This window comes from Vigna unguiculata, chromosome 10 (genome assembly GCF_037176805.1).
Source record: "Vigna unguiculata cultivar grain cowpea cultivar isolate G323 ecotype 2 chromosome 10, ASM3717680v1, whole genome shotgun sequence".
In the NCBI taxonomy this organism is placed as follows: domain Eukaryota; kingdom Viridiplantae; phylum Streptophyta; class Magnoliopsida; order Fabales; family Fabaceae; genus Vigna; species Vigna unguiculata.
In genome coordinates, this window is record NC_140801.1 from 22,710,974 (window position 1) to 22,729,172 (window position 18,199).

Below are 18,199 nucleotides of genomic sequence, written 5' to 3' on the forward strand. Positions count from 1 at the left end.
AACCCTTAGAGTTGGTAGATTTTCTAAGTTTATCCTTGTCTACAATTGTTGGGTGGTCCTTGAATCCATCGAGACAAAAAAAAATCATTAAAAAAAGGGAAAATGAGGGAAGAAGAAAATAAAGTTTGCTAGACTAAAAATCAAAAAAGGCAATTTTGGCAACAAAAAAAAACATGCTTTGGTCAAATTAGTAGGTTGAATGAATAGATAATGTTTGATATCATATCTTTTGAAGCATTTGTCTAATCTGCATAACATGAGATTTTCAAACTCATCCTTTTTTTTCATTACATTTTCACCATAAAGCCTACATTTTGAATTTCATGGAGGATCAACATAAAAGGGGCACACTGGCCTGGATAGATTACGAGCAAATCTCTTAGCATGAAAATAAAAATATAAAAATGTCTGCTAGACTGAAAACCTGAAAGGGTGGTTTAGGCAGAAAAAAAGAATAAAAAAATGAATAAAAGCAAGGGACAAACTTTAACATGAACCAATTTTTTTTTCTTGAGTTAAAATTTATTGAAAGAGAAAATAATCATGTTTTGGAAATGATGTGTGGCCATGTTTCTTTATCATAAAACACAAAATGTGATCCTTTGTTACCCCTTTGAGACTTAAAAGAGTAAATATTTTTCTTTCAAATTACCTTGAACAAGGGTCATCTCACATTGATGGTTTGCACTTTTGTTTGACAGACGGTTCACCAATAAAAAATTCCATCAGAATCAAAAAATTTGAAAAAGACAAAAAATGATGATGATGATTTGGTTACATCAAGAAGAAATAAAAAAAAGAGAATCGATGTTTAGAGAAAAAAAAAGAGAAATGGTGAACACATAAGAGGCAAATGAATTTATGATGCAGCATTATTCAAAAATTATTTTTCCAAAATACCATCACATCTTTTTGAGTTTTTACTATCAACATTTGCTTTCATACCCATAGCCTTGACCACGATACAAGCATAATAAAGCCCACACAGATCCAAGACTGATTGTCGGTACCTTTCAAAAAGTTTAATTCATGGAAATCATATTGACGTGCTGACAGGTTTGTCCAAAATTAAAAAAAAAAGGAAAATAAAAATTGAAAAATATGTTTTGAGATTTGCTTTTAGTGATTCAGCGTTTCATTCACATGTGCCTAAAGCTCCTTAAAATAAGTCTGGTTAATCAATTAGATAAGGGGCATCCTCCTTCGTTGTTTCATTCTCACCCTCTTCATGGATTTCATTTTCATTTCCTACCATATCCTCTGCTCTCAACCCAAACTTGTCCAACAATTTCATACAATTGTCCAACCTTTTTCTCTAAAATCCAAACTAGACAGTTGCTTCATTTCACCATTCATATGACTTGTCATTTATCCCAAGATAGGGCACTTTCACCCTAACCATCATGGTTACACTAGAGGCAATGTCTAGAGTCCCTACCACATTTCAACCTTTTCATGCCTTACTATAACTTGGGTAGATCAAACACAATCTGTGTGTCAATCCAGGTCCTCAAATAAGAGAAATCTTTGAAGTCCTCTTAATTTGTCTAACCCTTTCATCAATAAATGGGGAAGTCAAACACATTTTGTACCCTGAAACCAATCCATACTCTCAAGTTGGGCCAACTTTTGAAGTCCATATCATTTTCTTCATGTCATCAATATCTGGGGCAAGCCCAAACATACTTGGTGCCCTAAGACTAAATCAAACTGGGTCAGCTCCGTAGTCGGTCCTTGTCATCTCATCCAACCCCTCCTAAACCCTTGGAAATTTTATGCATGTTGTTTAGATGATGCTTCAAAGAAAATGATAAAAAATAGAGATTTTCAATAAATTGATCAAACCAAAGAGTTGATTTCAAAAGTGAAGAAAAAATGAAAGAAAAATAATGTCTCATGAAGAAGGGAACACCCTATTATTTGACCGAAGGCAAGTGAAAAAAAAAACCAACTAGGGCAATCCTTTTCACCCAATCCTTCATTTCCACTACCCCTTTTGAAACAACATCCCTCGTTCATTCAAATTCTTCGCCAAACACCAAAACTGGGGTAGTTTCATGGGTTTCACATGAATATCTCACCCTAACATTCATTGATCAATATCCTTATACCCTTTTTCTCATACACCATAATTAGGGCAATTTTTGGGATTCTTGTGTTTTTCAACCTGATATTCACATATTGCTTCTCCTTTGAAGGTTGTGTAGGAGACAACGTGCCCGCACGACTATCTCAGTCTCCTTCAAACTCTTCCCAAACATTTCTAGCTTTCACTCACTTGTGAATTCAAACATGCGTGCACTAATATCATGAAAGAGAAAATCAAAGATATACTAATTTCAGATGTTAGACCTCGATAAATGTGACATTCCTCACTTTCATGAAACATTGAAAATAAATATGAGTTTGATGATTGCAAATGAAACAGTTGGCTCATACTTGCATAGAATAATCAAAGGACAAAACATAACCAACATTGTTTTCATCAAGCATTCATTTTTTCATGTATATCTGGGTTTCGACACCCTCATCCTTGCATCAAGGTTTCGACACCTTGTTTCTCTTGCATATCGGGGTTACGACACCCTAATCCCTACACCAAGGTTTTGACACCTTGTTTCTTCTACACATCGAGGTTACAACACCCTGATCCCTGCACTAAGGTTTTGACACCTTGTTTCTCTTGCATATCGAGGTTACGACACCCTAATCCCTACACCAAGGTTTTGACACCTTGTTTCTCCTACACATCGAGGTTACAACACCCTGATCCCTGCACTAAGGTTTCGACATCTTGTCCCTCTTGTCTAAGTTAGGGTTCCTACGCTTTGCCAAGGTTCTACATCTTGTTTTTCTCCTTACTAAGTTGGGGTTTCAACATTCTGTCAAGGTTTCAACACATTGTTATTTCTCTTTAAGAACATGGCTACCAAAGTCTGAACACCTTGTCAACTCTCTCTTGCAATCATTACTCCATTTCAAAATACGTGGAATTTCATTCTACGTATTTCTATAACAATGAGTCTGATGATTAAAAAGAGAACAATTGACTCTAGCAAAAATTTTCAAAAGGTAGAGCATAACAAGTTTTTCATCATGCATTCATACATTTCAGGATCTTGATCTCTACAATAATGTTTTGATCCCTTGTGCTTGAAATGAGAAAACATGCTTTTTATCATGAATAACCATTTGCATGATATATCATCGTTCATGTATTGACTCCAGATTCGAAAAGCACAAATATCTTGACATCATAACATGAGTGAGCATTTTCATGCATCATACATCTTCAACCATTGTTTCTTCTGAAGGAGTCGATTTACAAAAACCTCTTCTTGGCATTTCTCAAATTAAGGATCATCTTCAAAGACCTATATATCCTCTAAGCCCAGTTTCGTACTGGCCACCAAGTCCAGTTCCGTACTGGCCCATAAAGCCCATCTCACTTGGCCCGCTAAGCCTATCTCGGGACCCTCTCCTTAGGAATGGTCAACTCTTATGTTCTCCTTTCGGACAACGACCCTCTCCTTAGGATTGGTCAAGTCCAGATCCTCTTTTACATCAAGGCCCTCTCCGATGGAATGGTCATTGATTTTCTTATGTTTACATCAAGGCCCTCTCCGATGGAATGGTCATTGATTTTCTTTCTTCACATCAAGGCCCTCTCCAATGGAATGGTCATTGATTTTTGTCACATCAAGGCCCTCTCCGATGGAATGGTCATTGATTTTCTTATGTTTACATCAAGGCTGATGTGACCCCAACAAGCCCAAGCTCAAGTGCATCAACAAGCCCAAACCCACATCAAGGCCCAATCACTAGAAGCATGATGAGAAAGATTCACATGGGCCTCTCACAAGATGATCAAGTCAATCATGGGCTTTTTACATTATTCACATGGGCTAAAGAAATCTCTAAAATATGAGATTATGCATGAAGGAAGTAGTATAAATTTAAATTGGGCCATTGTTTAGGCCTTGTTTTTCTAGAATAATAAGTCAAACATTGTGTAGTTAAATTGATAAAATTGGGCTTGACTAAGCCCAATAGGAGATTTGGTCATGAGCTACCAAAGGTCAAAGGTGGACTAAGTGGAAGTCAACATTCCTTCCTACACCTCATGGATCATGCATCCCATGGAGCCAAGTCCACACTCCACCCATGTGCCTCCTTCATCCAAGGGCTAAGAGAGTGTCTTCTTTTCCAAGCCTTCATCCAAAGGCTAGGAAGATGCCTCCTTCTCCAAGCCACCATCCAAGGGTGATGATTAAAGCTTCTCCTCCAAGCTTAATCTAAGGGCCAAGAATTAGTCTAGCTTTTAGGCTCACATATAAAAGCCAAAAGTAGACCATTTGTACATTTGAACTCTTGAAATTTCTAATAGAATGTTTGTGTTGAGATCACTCCACTCTTCTATTATTTTGAGAGCACACATGGCTAACCTTCTCCTTCATCTCCTCTAGCCACCTTCCATACCATAGCTTCACTTCTATTCTTCATCTTCACCAAAAACCTCCATTGCCTAGAGCTCTTCTTGTTCTTATCTTCATTTTCGCTGCATTTCATCTTCTTTTTGGTGTCTTCCATGGCTCTCCTTACTCTCCTACACCAAGGACGTCCATCAAAGGCCCTCTCCTATTTTTCTACCGTTTATTTTAATTCTTTTACTAAGTTTTACTATTTACTAATTAAATAATTGATATTTTATATATAAAAATTCCAAAAAAATTAACAAGAAACAAGTTGGCCAATACCAGGATAGGATTTTTGTTCTTAAATTTGACAAGTTCCATCTCCTGGTAACACTTTTTTAATTCTTTTTACTAGTTTTAACTATTTACAATTGAAATAATTGAAATTTTATGTACAAAGATATCTCAAAATTTCATAACAAACAGGTTGACAGATACTCATATGCGATTTGTTTCCGAAATTTAAAAGATTAAATCTCTAGGTAAATATTTTTCAATTTTTATTACTACTTTCTACCATATACAATTTAAATAATTCATGTTTTCTACATACAACTCGCTCAAATTTTCATGAGAAACTTGTTGCAAATACTCAAAGGGGATTAATGGTGTTACGAAATTTGAAATTTTTCTTTTTTTTTGTGACAGTTCCTTAATTTTTTACTAATTTTTACTATTTAAGATCTAAATAATCGAAATTTTATATATGAAAATGGGAAAACAATCACAAGAATTAAGTTCGCCAATACTAGGAAAGGATTTGTGTTCTTAATTTGACAAGTTCCATCTCCTGTAACACTTTTTCAATTCTTTTTACTATTTTTAACTATTTACATTTCAAATAATTGAACTTTCATGTACAGAAAGATCTCAAAATTTCATAACAAACATGTTGGCGGGTACTCAAATTGGATTAGTTTCTGAAATTTAAAAAATTCAATCTCTAGGCAACAAATTTTCAATTTTTTTTACTACTTTCTACTATTTACAATTTAAATAACTCATGTTTTCTACATAAATATTGCTCAAAGTTTCTTAAGAAACTTGTCGCAAATACTCAAAGGGGATTACTGGTGTTATGAAATTTGAAAAATTTCCTACTTTTCTACCGTTTATTTTAATTCTTTTACTAAGTTTTACTATTTACTAATTAAATAATTGATATTTTATATATAAAAATTTCAAAAAATTTACACAAGAAACAAGTTGGCCAATACCAGGATGGGATTTTTGTTCTTAAATTTGACAAGTTCCATCTCCTGGTAACACTTTTTCAATTCTTTTTACTATTTTTAACTATTTACATTTGAAATAATTGAACTTTCATGTACAAAAAGATCTCAAAATTTCATAACAAACATGTTTGCGGATACTCAAATTGGATTAGTTTCTGAAATTTAAAAAATTAAATCTCTAGGCAACAAATTTTCAATTGTTTTTTACTACTTTCTACTATTTACAATTTAAATAACTCATGTTTTCTACATAAATATTGCTCAAACTTTCTTAAGAAATTTGTCGCAAATACTCAAAAGGGATTACTAGTGTTATGAAATTTGAAAAATTTCATATTTTTCTACCGTTTATTTTAATTCTTTTACTAAGTTTTACTATTTACTAATTAAATAATTGATATTTTATATATAAAAATTGCAAAAAAATTAACAAGAAACAAGTTGGCCAATACCAGGATAGGATTTGTGTTCTTAAATTTGACAAGTTCCATCTCCTGGTAACACTTTTTTAATTTTTTTACTAGTTTTAAGTATTTACAATTGAAATAATTGAAATTTTGTGTACAAAGATATCTCAAAATTTCATAACAAACAGGTTGACAGATACTCATATGCGATTTGTTTCTGAAATTGAAAAAATTAAATCTCTAGGTAACAATTTTTCAATTTTTTTTACTACTTTCTACCATATACAATTTAAATAATTCATGTTCTCTACATACAAATTGCTCAAATTTTCATGAGAAACTTGTTGCAAATACTCAAAGGGGATTAATGGTGTTACGAAATTTGAAATTTTTTCTTTTTTTTGTGACAGTTCCTTAATTTTTTACTATTTTTTACTATTTAAGATCTAAATAATCGAAATTTTATATATGAAAATGGGAAAAAAATCACAAGAATTAAGTTCGCCAATACTGGGATAGGATTTGTGTTCTTAAATTTTACAAGTTCCATCTCCTGTAACACTTTTTCAATTCTTTTTACTATTTTTAACTATTTACATTTCAAATAATTGAACTTTCATGTACAAAAAGATCTCAAAATTTCATAACAAACATGTTGGCGGATACTCAAATTGGATTAGTTTCTGAAATTTAAAAAATTCAATCTCTAGGCAACAAATTTTCAATTGTTTTTTACTACTTTCTAGTATTTACAATTTAAATAATCATGTTTTCTACATAAATATTGCTCAAACTTTCGTAAGAAATTTGTCGCAAATACTCAAAAGGGATTACTAGTGTTATGAAATTTGAAAAATTTCATATTTTTCTACCATTTATTTTAATTCTTTTACTAAGTTTTACTATTTACTAATTAAATAATTGATTTTTTATATATAAAAATTGCAAAAAAATTAACAAGAAACAAGTTGGCCAATACCAGGATAGGATTTGTGTTCTTAAATTTGACAAGTTCCATCTCCTGGTAACACTTTTTTAATTCTTTTTACTAGTTTTAACTATTTACAATTGAAATAATTGAAATTTTGTGTACAAAGATATCTCAAAATTTCATAACAAACAGGTTGACAGATACTCATTGCGATTTGTTTCTGAAATTGAAAAAATTAAATATTTAGGTAACAATTTTTCAATTTTTTTTACTACTTTCTACCATATACAATTTAAATAATTCATGTTTTCTGCATACAAATTGCTCAAATTTTCATGAGAAACTTGTTGCAAATACTCAAAGAGGATTAATGGTGTTACGAAATTTGAAATTTTTCTTTTTTTTCTGAAAGTTCCTTAATTTTTTACTAATTTTTACTATTTAAGATCTAAATAATCGAAATTTTATATATGAAAATGGGAAAAAAATCACAAGAATTAAGTTCGCCAATACTAGGATAGGATTTGTGTTCTTAAATTTGACAAGTTCCATCTCCTGTAACACTGTTTCAATTCTTTTTACTATTTTTAACTATTTACATTTCTAATAATTGAACTTTCATATACAAAAAGATCTCAAAATTTCATAACAAACATGTTGGCGGATACTCAAATTGGATTAGTTTCTGAAATTTAAAAAATTCAATCTCTAGGCAACAAATTTTCAATTGTTTTTTACTACTTTCTACTATTTACAATTTAAATAATTCATGTTTTCTACATAAATATTGCTCAAAGTTTCTTAAGAAACTTGTCGCAAATAATCAAAGGGGATTACTGGTGTTATGAAATTTGAAAAATTTCCTATTTTTCTACCGTTTGTTTTAATTCTTTTACTAAGTTTTACTATTTACTAATTAAATAATTGATATTTTATATATAAAAATTTCAAAAAATTTACACAAGAAACAAGTTGGCCCATACCAAAATGGGATTTTTGTTCTTAAATTTGACAAGTTCCATCTCCTGGTAACACTTTTTTAATTCTTTTTACTAGTTTTAACTATTTACAATTGAAATAATTGAAATTTTATGTACAAAGATATCTCAAAATTTCATAACAAACAGGTTGACAAATACTCATATGCGATTGAAATTTAAAAAATTAAATCTCTAGGTAACAATTTTTCAAATTTTTTTTACTACTTTCTACCATATACAATTCAAATAATTCATGTTTTCTACATACAAATTGCTCAAATTTTCATGAGAAACTTGTTGCAAATACTCAAAGGGGATTAATGGTGTTACGAAATTTGAAATTTTTCTTGTTTTCGTGACAGTTCCTTAATTTTTTACTAATTTTTACTATTTAAGATCTAAATAATCGAAATTTTATATATGAAAATGGGAAAAAAATCACAAGAATTAAGTTCGCCAATACTAGGATAGGATTGTGTTCTTAAATTTGACAAGTTCCATCTCCTGTAACACTGTTTCAATTCTTTTTACTATTTTTAACTATTTACATTTCAAATAATTGAACTTTCATGTACAAAAAGATCTCAAAATTTCATAACAAACATGTTGGCGGATACTCAAATTGGATTAGTTTTTGAAATTTAAAAAATTCAAACTCTAAGCAAAAAATTTTCAATTGTTTTTTACTACTTTCTACTATGTACAATTTAAATAATTCATGTTTTCTACATAAATATTGCTCAAAGTTTCTTAAGAAACTTGTCGCAAATACTCAAACGGGATTACTGTTGTTATGAAATTTTAAAAATTTCCTGTTTTTCTACCGTTTATTTTAATTCTTTTACTAAGTTTTACTATTTACTAATTAAATAATTGATATTTTATATATAAAAATTTCAAAAAATTTACACAAGAAACAAGTTGGCCAATACCAGGATGGGATTTGTGTTCTTAAATTTGACAAGTTCCATCTCCTGGTAACACTTTTTTAATTCTTTTTACTAGTTTTAACTATTTACAATTGAAATAATTGAAATTTTATGTACAAAGATATCTGAAAATTTCATAACAAACAGGTTGACAGATATTCATATGCGATTTGTTTCTGAAATTTAAAAAATTAAATCTCTAGGTAACAATTTTTCAATTTTTTTTACTACTTTCTACCATATACAATTTAAATAATTCATGTTTTCTACATACAAATTGCTGAAATTTTCATGAGAAACTTGTTGCAAATACTCAAAGGGGATTAATGGTGTTATGAAATTTGAAATTTTTCTTTTTTTTGTGACAGTTCCTTAATTTTTTACTAATTTTTACTATTTAAGATCTAAATAATCGAAATTTTATATATGAAAATGGGAAAAAAAATCACAAGAATTAAGTTCGCCAATACTAGGATAGGATTTGTGTTCTTAAATTTGACAAGTTCCATCTCCTGGTAACACTTTTTTAATTCTTTTTACTAGTTTTAACTATTTACAATTGAAATAATTGAAATTTTATGTACAAAGATATCTCAAAATTTCATAACAAACAGGTTGACAGATACTCATATGCGATTTGTTTCTGAAATTTAAAAAATTAAATCTCTAGGTAACAATTTTTCAATTTTTTTTACTACTTTCTACCATATACAATTTAAATAATTCATGTTTTCTACATACAAATTGCTCAAATTTTCATGAGAAACTTGTTGCAAATACTCAAAGGGGATTAATGGTGTTACGGAATTTGAAATATTTCTTGTTTTCGTGACAGTTCCTTAATTTTTTACTAATTTTTACTATTTAAGATCCAAATAATCGAAATTTTATATATGAAAATGGGAAAAAAATCACAAGAATTAAGTTCTCCAATACTAGGATAGGATTTGTGTTCTTAAATTTGACAAGTTCCATCTCCTGTAACACTTTTTCAATTCTTTTTACTATTTTTAACTATTTACATTTCAAATAATTGAACTTTCATGTACAAAAAGATCTCAAAATTTCATAACAAACATGTTGGCGGATACTCAAATTGGATTAGTTTCTGAAATTTAAAAAATCAAATCTCTAGGCAACAAATTTTCAATTGTTTTTTACTACTTTCTACTATTTACAATTTAAATAATTCATGTTTTCTACATAAATATTGCTCAAAGTTTCTTAAGAAACTTGTCGCAAATACTCAAAGGGGATTACTGGTGTTATGAAATTTGAAAAATTTCCTGTTTTACTACCGTTTATTTTAATTCTTTTACTAAGTTTTACTATTTACTAATTAAATAATTGATATTTTATATATAAAAATTTCAAAAAATTTACACAAGAAACAAGTTGGCCAATACCAGGATGGGATTTGTGTTCTTAAATTTCACAAGTTCCATCTCCTGGTAACACTTTTTTAATTCTTTTTACTGGTTTTAACTATTTACAATTGAAATAATTGAAATTTTATGTACAAAGATATCTCAAAATTTCATAACAAACAGGTTGACATATACTCACATGCGATTTGTTTCTGAAATTTAAAAAATTAAATCTCTAGGTAACAATTTTTCAATTTTTTTTACTACTTTCTACTATATACAATTTAAATAATTCATGTTTTCTACATACAAATTGCTCAAATTTTCATGAGAAACTTGTTGCAAATACTCAAAGGGGATTAATGGTGTTATGAAATTTGAAATTTTTCTTGTTTTCGTGACAGTTCCTTAATTTTTTACTAATTTTTACTATCTAAGATCTAAATAATCGAAATTTTATATATGAAAATGGGAAAAAAATCACAAGAATTAAGTTCGCCAATACTAGGATAGGATTTGTGTTCTTAAATTTGACAAGTTCCATCTCCTGTAACACTTTTTCAATTCTTTTTACTATTTTTAACTATTTACATTTCAAATAATTGAACTTTCATGTACAAAAAGATCTCAAAATTTCATAACAAACATGTTGGCAGAAACTCAAATTGGATTAGTTTCTGAAATTTAAAAAATTCAATCTCTAGGCAACAAATTTTCAATTGTTTTTTACTACTTTCTACTATTTACAATTTAAATAATTCATGTTTTGTACATAAATATTGCTCAAAGTTTCTTAAGAAACTTGTCGCAAATACTCAAAGGGGATTACTGGTGTTATGAAATTTGAAAAATTTCCTATTTTTCTACCGTTTGTTTTAATTCTTTTACTAAGTTTTACTATTTACTAATTAAATAATTGATATTTTATATATAAAAATTTCAAAAAATTTACACAAGAAACAAGTTGGCCAATACCAGGATGGGATTTTTGTTCTTAAATTTGACAAGTTCCATCTCCTGGTAAGACTTTTTTAATTCTTTTTACTAGTTTTAACTATTTACAATTGAAATAATTGAACTTTTATGTACAAAGATATCTCAAAATTTCATAACAAACAGGTTGACAAATATTCATATGCGATTTGTTTCTGAAATTTAAAAAATTAAATCTCTAGGTAACAATTTTTCAAATTTTTTTTACTACTTTCTACCATATACAATTCAAATAATTCATGTTTTCTACATACAAATTGCTCAAATTTTCATGAGAAACTTGTTGCAAATACTCAAAGGGGATTAATGGTGTTACGAAATTTGAAATTTTTCTTGTTTTCGTGACAGTTCCTTAATTTTTTACTAATTTTTTACTATTTAAGATCTTAATAATCGAAATTTTATATATGAAAATGGGAAAAAAATCACAAGAATTAAGTTCGCCAATACTAGGATAGGATTTGTGTTCTTAAATTTGACAAGTTCCATCTCCTGTAACACTTTTTCAATTCTTTTTACTATTTTTAACTATTTACATTTCAAATAATTGAACTTTCATGTACAAAAAGATCTCAAAATTTCATAACAAACATGTTGGCGGATACTCAAATTGGATTAGTTTCTGAAATTTAAAAAATTCAATCTCTAGGCAACAAATTTTCAATTGTTTTTTACTACTTTCTACTATTTACAATTTAAATAATTCATGTTTTCTACATAAATATTGCTCAAAGTTTCTTAAGAAACTTGTCGCAAATACTCAAAGGGGATTACTGGTGTTATGAAATTTGAAAATTTCCTGTTTTTCTACCGTTTATTTTAATTCTTTTACTAAGTTTTACTATTTAGTAATTAAATAATTGATATTTTATATATAAAAATTTCAAAAAATTTACACAAGAAACAAGTTGGCCAATACTAGGATGGGATTTGTGTTCTTAAATTTGACAAGTTCCATCTCCTGGTAACACTTTTTTAATTCTTTTTACTAGTTTTAACTATTTACAATTGAAATAATTGAAATTTTATGTACAAAGATATCTGAAAATTTCATAACAAACAGGTTGACAGATACTCATATGCGATTTGTTTCTGAAATTTAAAAAATTAAATCTCTAGGTAACAATTTTTCAATTTTTTTTACTACTTTCTACCATATACAATTTAAAGAATTCATGTTTTCTACATACAAATTGCTCAAATTTTCATGAGAAACTTGTTGCAAATACTCAAAGGGGATTAATGGTGTTACGAAATTTGAAATTTTTCTTGTTTTCGTGACAGTTCCTTAATTTTTTACTAATTTTTACTATTTAATATCTAAATAATCGAAATTTTATATATGAAAATGGGAAAAAAATCACAAGAATTAAGTTCGCCAATACTAGGATAGGATTTGTGTTCTTAAATTTGACAAGTTCCATCTCCTGTAACACTTTTTCAATTCTTTTTACTAGTTTTAACTATTTACATTTCAAATAATTGAAATTTCATGTACAAAAAGATCTCAAAATTTCATAACAAACATGTTGGCGGATACTCAAATCGGATTAGTTTCCGAAATTTAAAAAATTCAATCTCTAGGCAACAAATTTTCAATTGTTTTTTACTACTTTCTACTATTTACAATTTAAATAATTCATGTTTTGTACATAAATATTGCTCAAAGTTTCTTAAGAAACTTGACGCAAATACTCAAAGGGGATTACGGGTGTTATGAAATTTGAAAAATTTCCTGTTTTTCTACCGTTTATTTTAATTCTTTGACGAAGTTTTGCTATTTACTAATTAAATAATTGATATTTTATATATAAAAATTTCAAAAAATTTACACAAGAAACAAGTTGGCCAGTACCAGGATGGGATTTCTGTTCTTAAATTTGACAAGTTCCATCTCCTGGTAACACTTTTTTAATTCTTTTTACTAGTTTTAACTATTTACAATTGAAATAATTGAAATTTTATGTACAAAGATATCTCAAAATTTCATAACAAACAGGTTGACAGATACTCATATGCGATTTGTTTCTGAAATTTAAAAAATTAAATCTCTAGGTAACAATTTTTCAATTTTTTTTACTACTTTCTACCATATACAATTTAAAGAATTCATGTTTTCTAGATACAAATTGCTCAAATTTTCATGAGAAACTTGTTGCAAATACTCAAAGGGGATTAATGGTGTTACGAAATTTGAAATTTTTCTTGTTTTCGTGACAGTTCCTTAATTTTTTACTAATTTTTACTATTTAAGATCTAAATAATCGAAATTTTATATATGAAAATGGGAAAAAAATCACAAGAATTAAGTTCGCCAATACTAGGATAGGATTTGTGTTCTTAAATTTGACAAGTTCCATCTCCTGTAACACTTTTTCAATTCTTTTTACTATTTTTAACTATTTACATTTCAAATAATTGAACTTTCATGTACAAAAAGATCTCAAAATTTCATAACAAACATGTTGGCGGATACTCAAATTGGATTAGTTTCCGAAATTTAAAAAATTCAATCTCTAGGCAACAAATTTTCAATTGTTTTTTACTACTTTCTACTCTTTACAATTTAAATAATTCATGTTTTCTACATAAATATTGCTCAAAGTTTCTTAAGAAACTTGTCGCAAATACTCAAAGGGGATTACTGGTGTGATGAAATTTGAAAAATTTCCTGTTTTTCTACCGTTTATTTTAATTCTTTTACGAAGTTTTGCTATTTACTAATTAAATAATTGATATTTTATATATAAAAATTTCAAAAAATTTACACAAGAAACAAGTTGGCCAATACTAGGATGGGATTTGTGTTCTTAAATTGGACAAGTTCCATCTCCTGGCAACACTTTTTTAATTCTTTTTACTAGTTTTAACTATTTACAATTGAAATAATTGAAATTTTATGTACAAAGATATCTCAAAATTTCATAACAAACAGGTTGACAGATACTCATATGCGATTTGTTTCTGAAATTTAAAAAATTAAATCTCTAGGTAACAATTTTTCAATTTTTTTTTACTACTTTCTACCATATACAATTTAAATAATTCTTGTTTTCTACATACAAATTGCTGAAATTTTCATGAGAAACTTGTTGCAAATACTCAAAGGGGATTATTAGTGTTACGAAATTTGAAATTTATTTTGTTTTCGTGACAGTTCCTTAATTTTTTACTAATTTTTATTATTTAAGATCTAAATAATCGAAATTTTATATATGAAAATGGGAAAAAAATCACAAGAATTAAGTTCGCCAATACTAGGATAGGATTTGTGTTCTTAAATTTGACAAGTTCCATCTCCTGTAACACTGTTTCAATTCTTTTTACTATTTTTAACTATTTACATTTCAAATAATTGAACTTTCATGTACAAAAAGATCTCAAAATTTCATAACAAACATGTTGGCGGATACTCAAATTGGATTAGTTTCTGAAATTTAAAAAATTCAATCTCTAGGCAACAAATTTTCAATTGTTTTTTACTACTTTCTACTATTTACAATTTAAATAATTCATGTTTTCTACATAAATATTGCTCAAAGTTTCTTAAGAAACTTGTCAAAAATACTCAAAGGGGATTACTGGTGTTATGAAATTTGAAAATTTCCTGTTTTTCTACCGTTTATTTTAATTCTTTTACTAAGTTTTACTATTTAGTAATTAAATAATTGATATTTTATATATAAAAATTTCAAAAAATTTACACAAGAAACAAGTTGGCCAATACTAGGATGGGATTTGTGTTCTTAAATTTGACAAGTTCCATCTCCTGGTAACACTTTTTTAATTCTTTTTACTAGTTTTAACTATTTACAATTGAAATAATTGAAATTTTATGTACAAAGATATCTCAAAATTTCATAACAAACAGGTTGACAGATACTCATATGCGATTTGTTTCTGAAATTTAAAAAATTAAATCTCTAGGTAACAATTTTTCAATTTTTTTTTCTACTTTCTACCATATACAATTGAAATAATTCATGTTTTCTACATACAAATTGCTCAAATTTTCATGAGAAACTTGTTGCAAATACTCAAAGGGGATTAATGGTGTTACGAAATTTGAAATTTTTCTTGTTTTCGTGACAGTTCCTTAATTTTTTACTAATTTTTACTATTTAAGATCTAAATAATCGAAATTTTATATATGAAAATGGGAAAAAAATCACAAGAATTAAGTTCGCCAATACTAGGATAGGATTTGTGTTCTTAAATTTGACAAGTTCCATCTCCTGTAACACTTTTTCAATTCTTTTTACTATTTTTAACTATTTACATTTCAAATAATTGAACTTTCATGTACAAAAAGATCTCAAAATTTCATAACAAACATGTTGGCGGATACTCAAATTGGATTAGTTTCCGAAATTTAAAAAATTCAATCTCTAGGCAACGAATTTTCAATTGTTTTTGACTACTTTCTACTATTTACAATTTAAATAATTCATGTTTTCTACATAAATATTGCTCAAAGTTTCTTAAGAAACTTGACGCAAATACTCAAAGGGGATTACGGGTGTTATGAAATTTGAAAAATTTCCTATTTTTCTACCGTTTATTTTAATTCTTTTACGAAGTTTTGCTATTTACTAATTAGATAATTGATATTTTATATATAAAAATTTCAAAAAATTTACACAAGAAACAAGTTGGCCAGTACCAGGATGGGATTTCTGTTCTTAAATTTGACAAGTTCCATCTCCTGGTAACACTTTTTTAATTCTTTTTACTAGTTTTAACTATTTACAATTGAAATAATTGAAATTTTATGTACAAAGATATCTCAAAATTTCATAACAAACAGGTTGACAGATACTCACATGCGATTTGTTTCTGAAATTTAAAAAATTAAATCTCTAGGTAACAATTTTTCAAATTTTTTTTACTACTTTCTACCATATACAATTTAAATAATTCTTGTTTTCTACATACAAATTGCTCAAATTTTCATGAGAAACTTGTTGCAAATACTCAAAGGGGATTAATGGTGTTACGAAATTTGAAATTTTTCTTGTTTTCGTGACAGTTCCTTAATTTTTACTAATTTTTACTATTTAAGATCTAAATAGTCGAAATTTTATATATGAAAATGGGAAAAAAATCACAAGAATTAAGTTCGCCAATACTAGGATAGGATTTGTGTTCTTAAATTTGACAAGTTCCATCTCCTGTAACACTTTTTCAATTCTTTTTACTATTTTTAACTATTTACATTTCAAATAATTGAACTTTCATGTACAAAAAGATCTCAAAATTTCATAACAAACATGTTGGCGGATACTCAAATTGGATTAGTTTCCGAAATTTAAAAAATTCAATCTCTAGGCAACAAATTTTCAATTGTTTTTGACTACTTTCTACTATTTACAATTTAAATAATTCATGTTTTCTACATAAATATTGCTCAAAGTTTCTTAAGAAACTTGTCGCAAATACTCAAAGGGGATTACGGGTGTTATGAAATTTGAAAAATTTCCTGTTTTTCTACCGTTTATTTTAATTCTTTAAGAAGTTTTGCTATTTACTAATTAGATAATCGATATTTTATATATAAAAATTTCAAAAAATTTACACAAGAAACAAGTTGGCCAGTACCAGGATGGGATTTCTGTTCTTAAATTTGACAAGTTCCATCTCCTGGTAACACTTTTTTAATTCTTTTTACTAGTTTTAACTATTTACAATTGAAATAATTGAAATTTTATGTACAAAGATATCTCAAAATTTCATAACAAACAGGTTGACAGATACTCACATGCGATTTGTTTCTGAAATTTAAAAAATTAAATCTCTAGGTAACAATTTTTCAAATTTTTTTTACTACTTTCTACCATATTCAATTTAAATAATTATTGTTTTCTACATACAAATTGCTGAAATTTTCATGAGAAACTTGTTGCAAATACTCAAAGGGGATTATTAGTGTTACAAAATTTGAAATTTTTCTTGTTTTCGTGACAGTTCCTTAATTTTTTACTAATTTTTACTATTTAGGATCTAAATAATCGAAATTTTATATATGAAAATGGGAAAAAAATCACAAGAATTAAGTTCGCCAATACTAGGATAGAATTTGTGTTCTTAAATTTGACATGTTCCATCTCCTGTAACACTTTTTCAATTCTTTTTACTATTTTTAACTATTTACATTTCAAATAATTGAACTTTCATGTACAAAAAGATCTCAAAATTTCATAACAAACATGTTGGCGGATACTCAAATTGGATTAGTTTCTGAAATTTAAAAAATTCAATCTCTAGGCAACAAATTTTCAATTGTTTTTTACTACTTTCTACTATTTACAATTTAAATAATTCATGTTTTCTACATAAATATTGCTCAAAGTTTCTTAAGAAACTTGTCGCAAATACTCAAAGGGTATTACTGGTGTGATGAAATTTGAAAAATTTCCTGTTTTTCTACCGTTTATTTTAATTCTTTTACTAAGTTTTACAATTTACTAATTAAATAATTGATATTTTATATATAAAAATTTCAAAAAATTTACACAAGAAACAAGTTGGCCAATACCAGGATGGGATTTGTGTTCTTAAATTTGACAAGTTCCATCTCCTGCTAACACTTTTTTAATTCTTTTTACTAGTTTTAACTATTTACAATTGAAATAATTGAAATTTTATGTACAAAGATATCTCAAAATTTCATAACAAACAAGTTGACAGATACTCATATGCGATTTGTTTCTGAAATTTAAAAAATTAAATCTCTAGGTAACAATTTTTCAATTTTTTTTACTACTTTCTACCATATACAATTTAAATAATTCATGTTTTCTACATAAAAATTGCTTAAATTTTCATGAGAAACTTGTTGCAAATACTCAAAGGGGATTAATGGTGTTACGAAATTTGAAATTT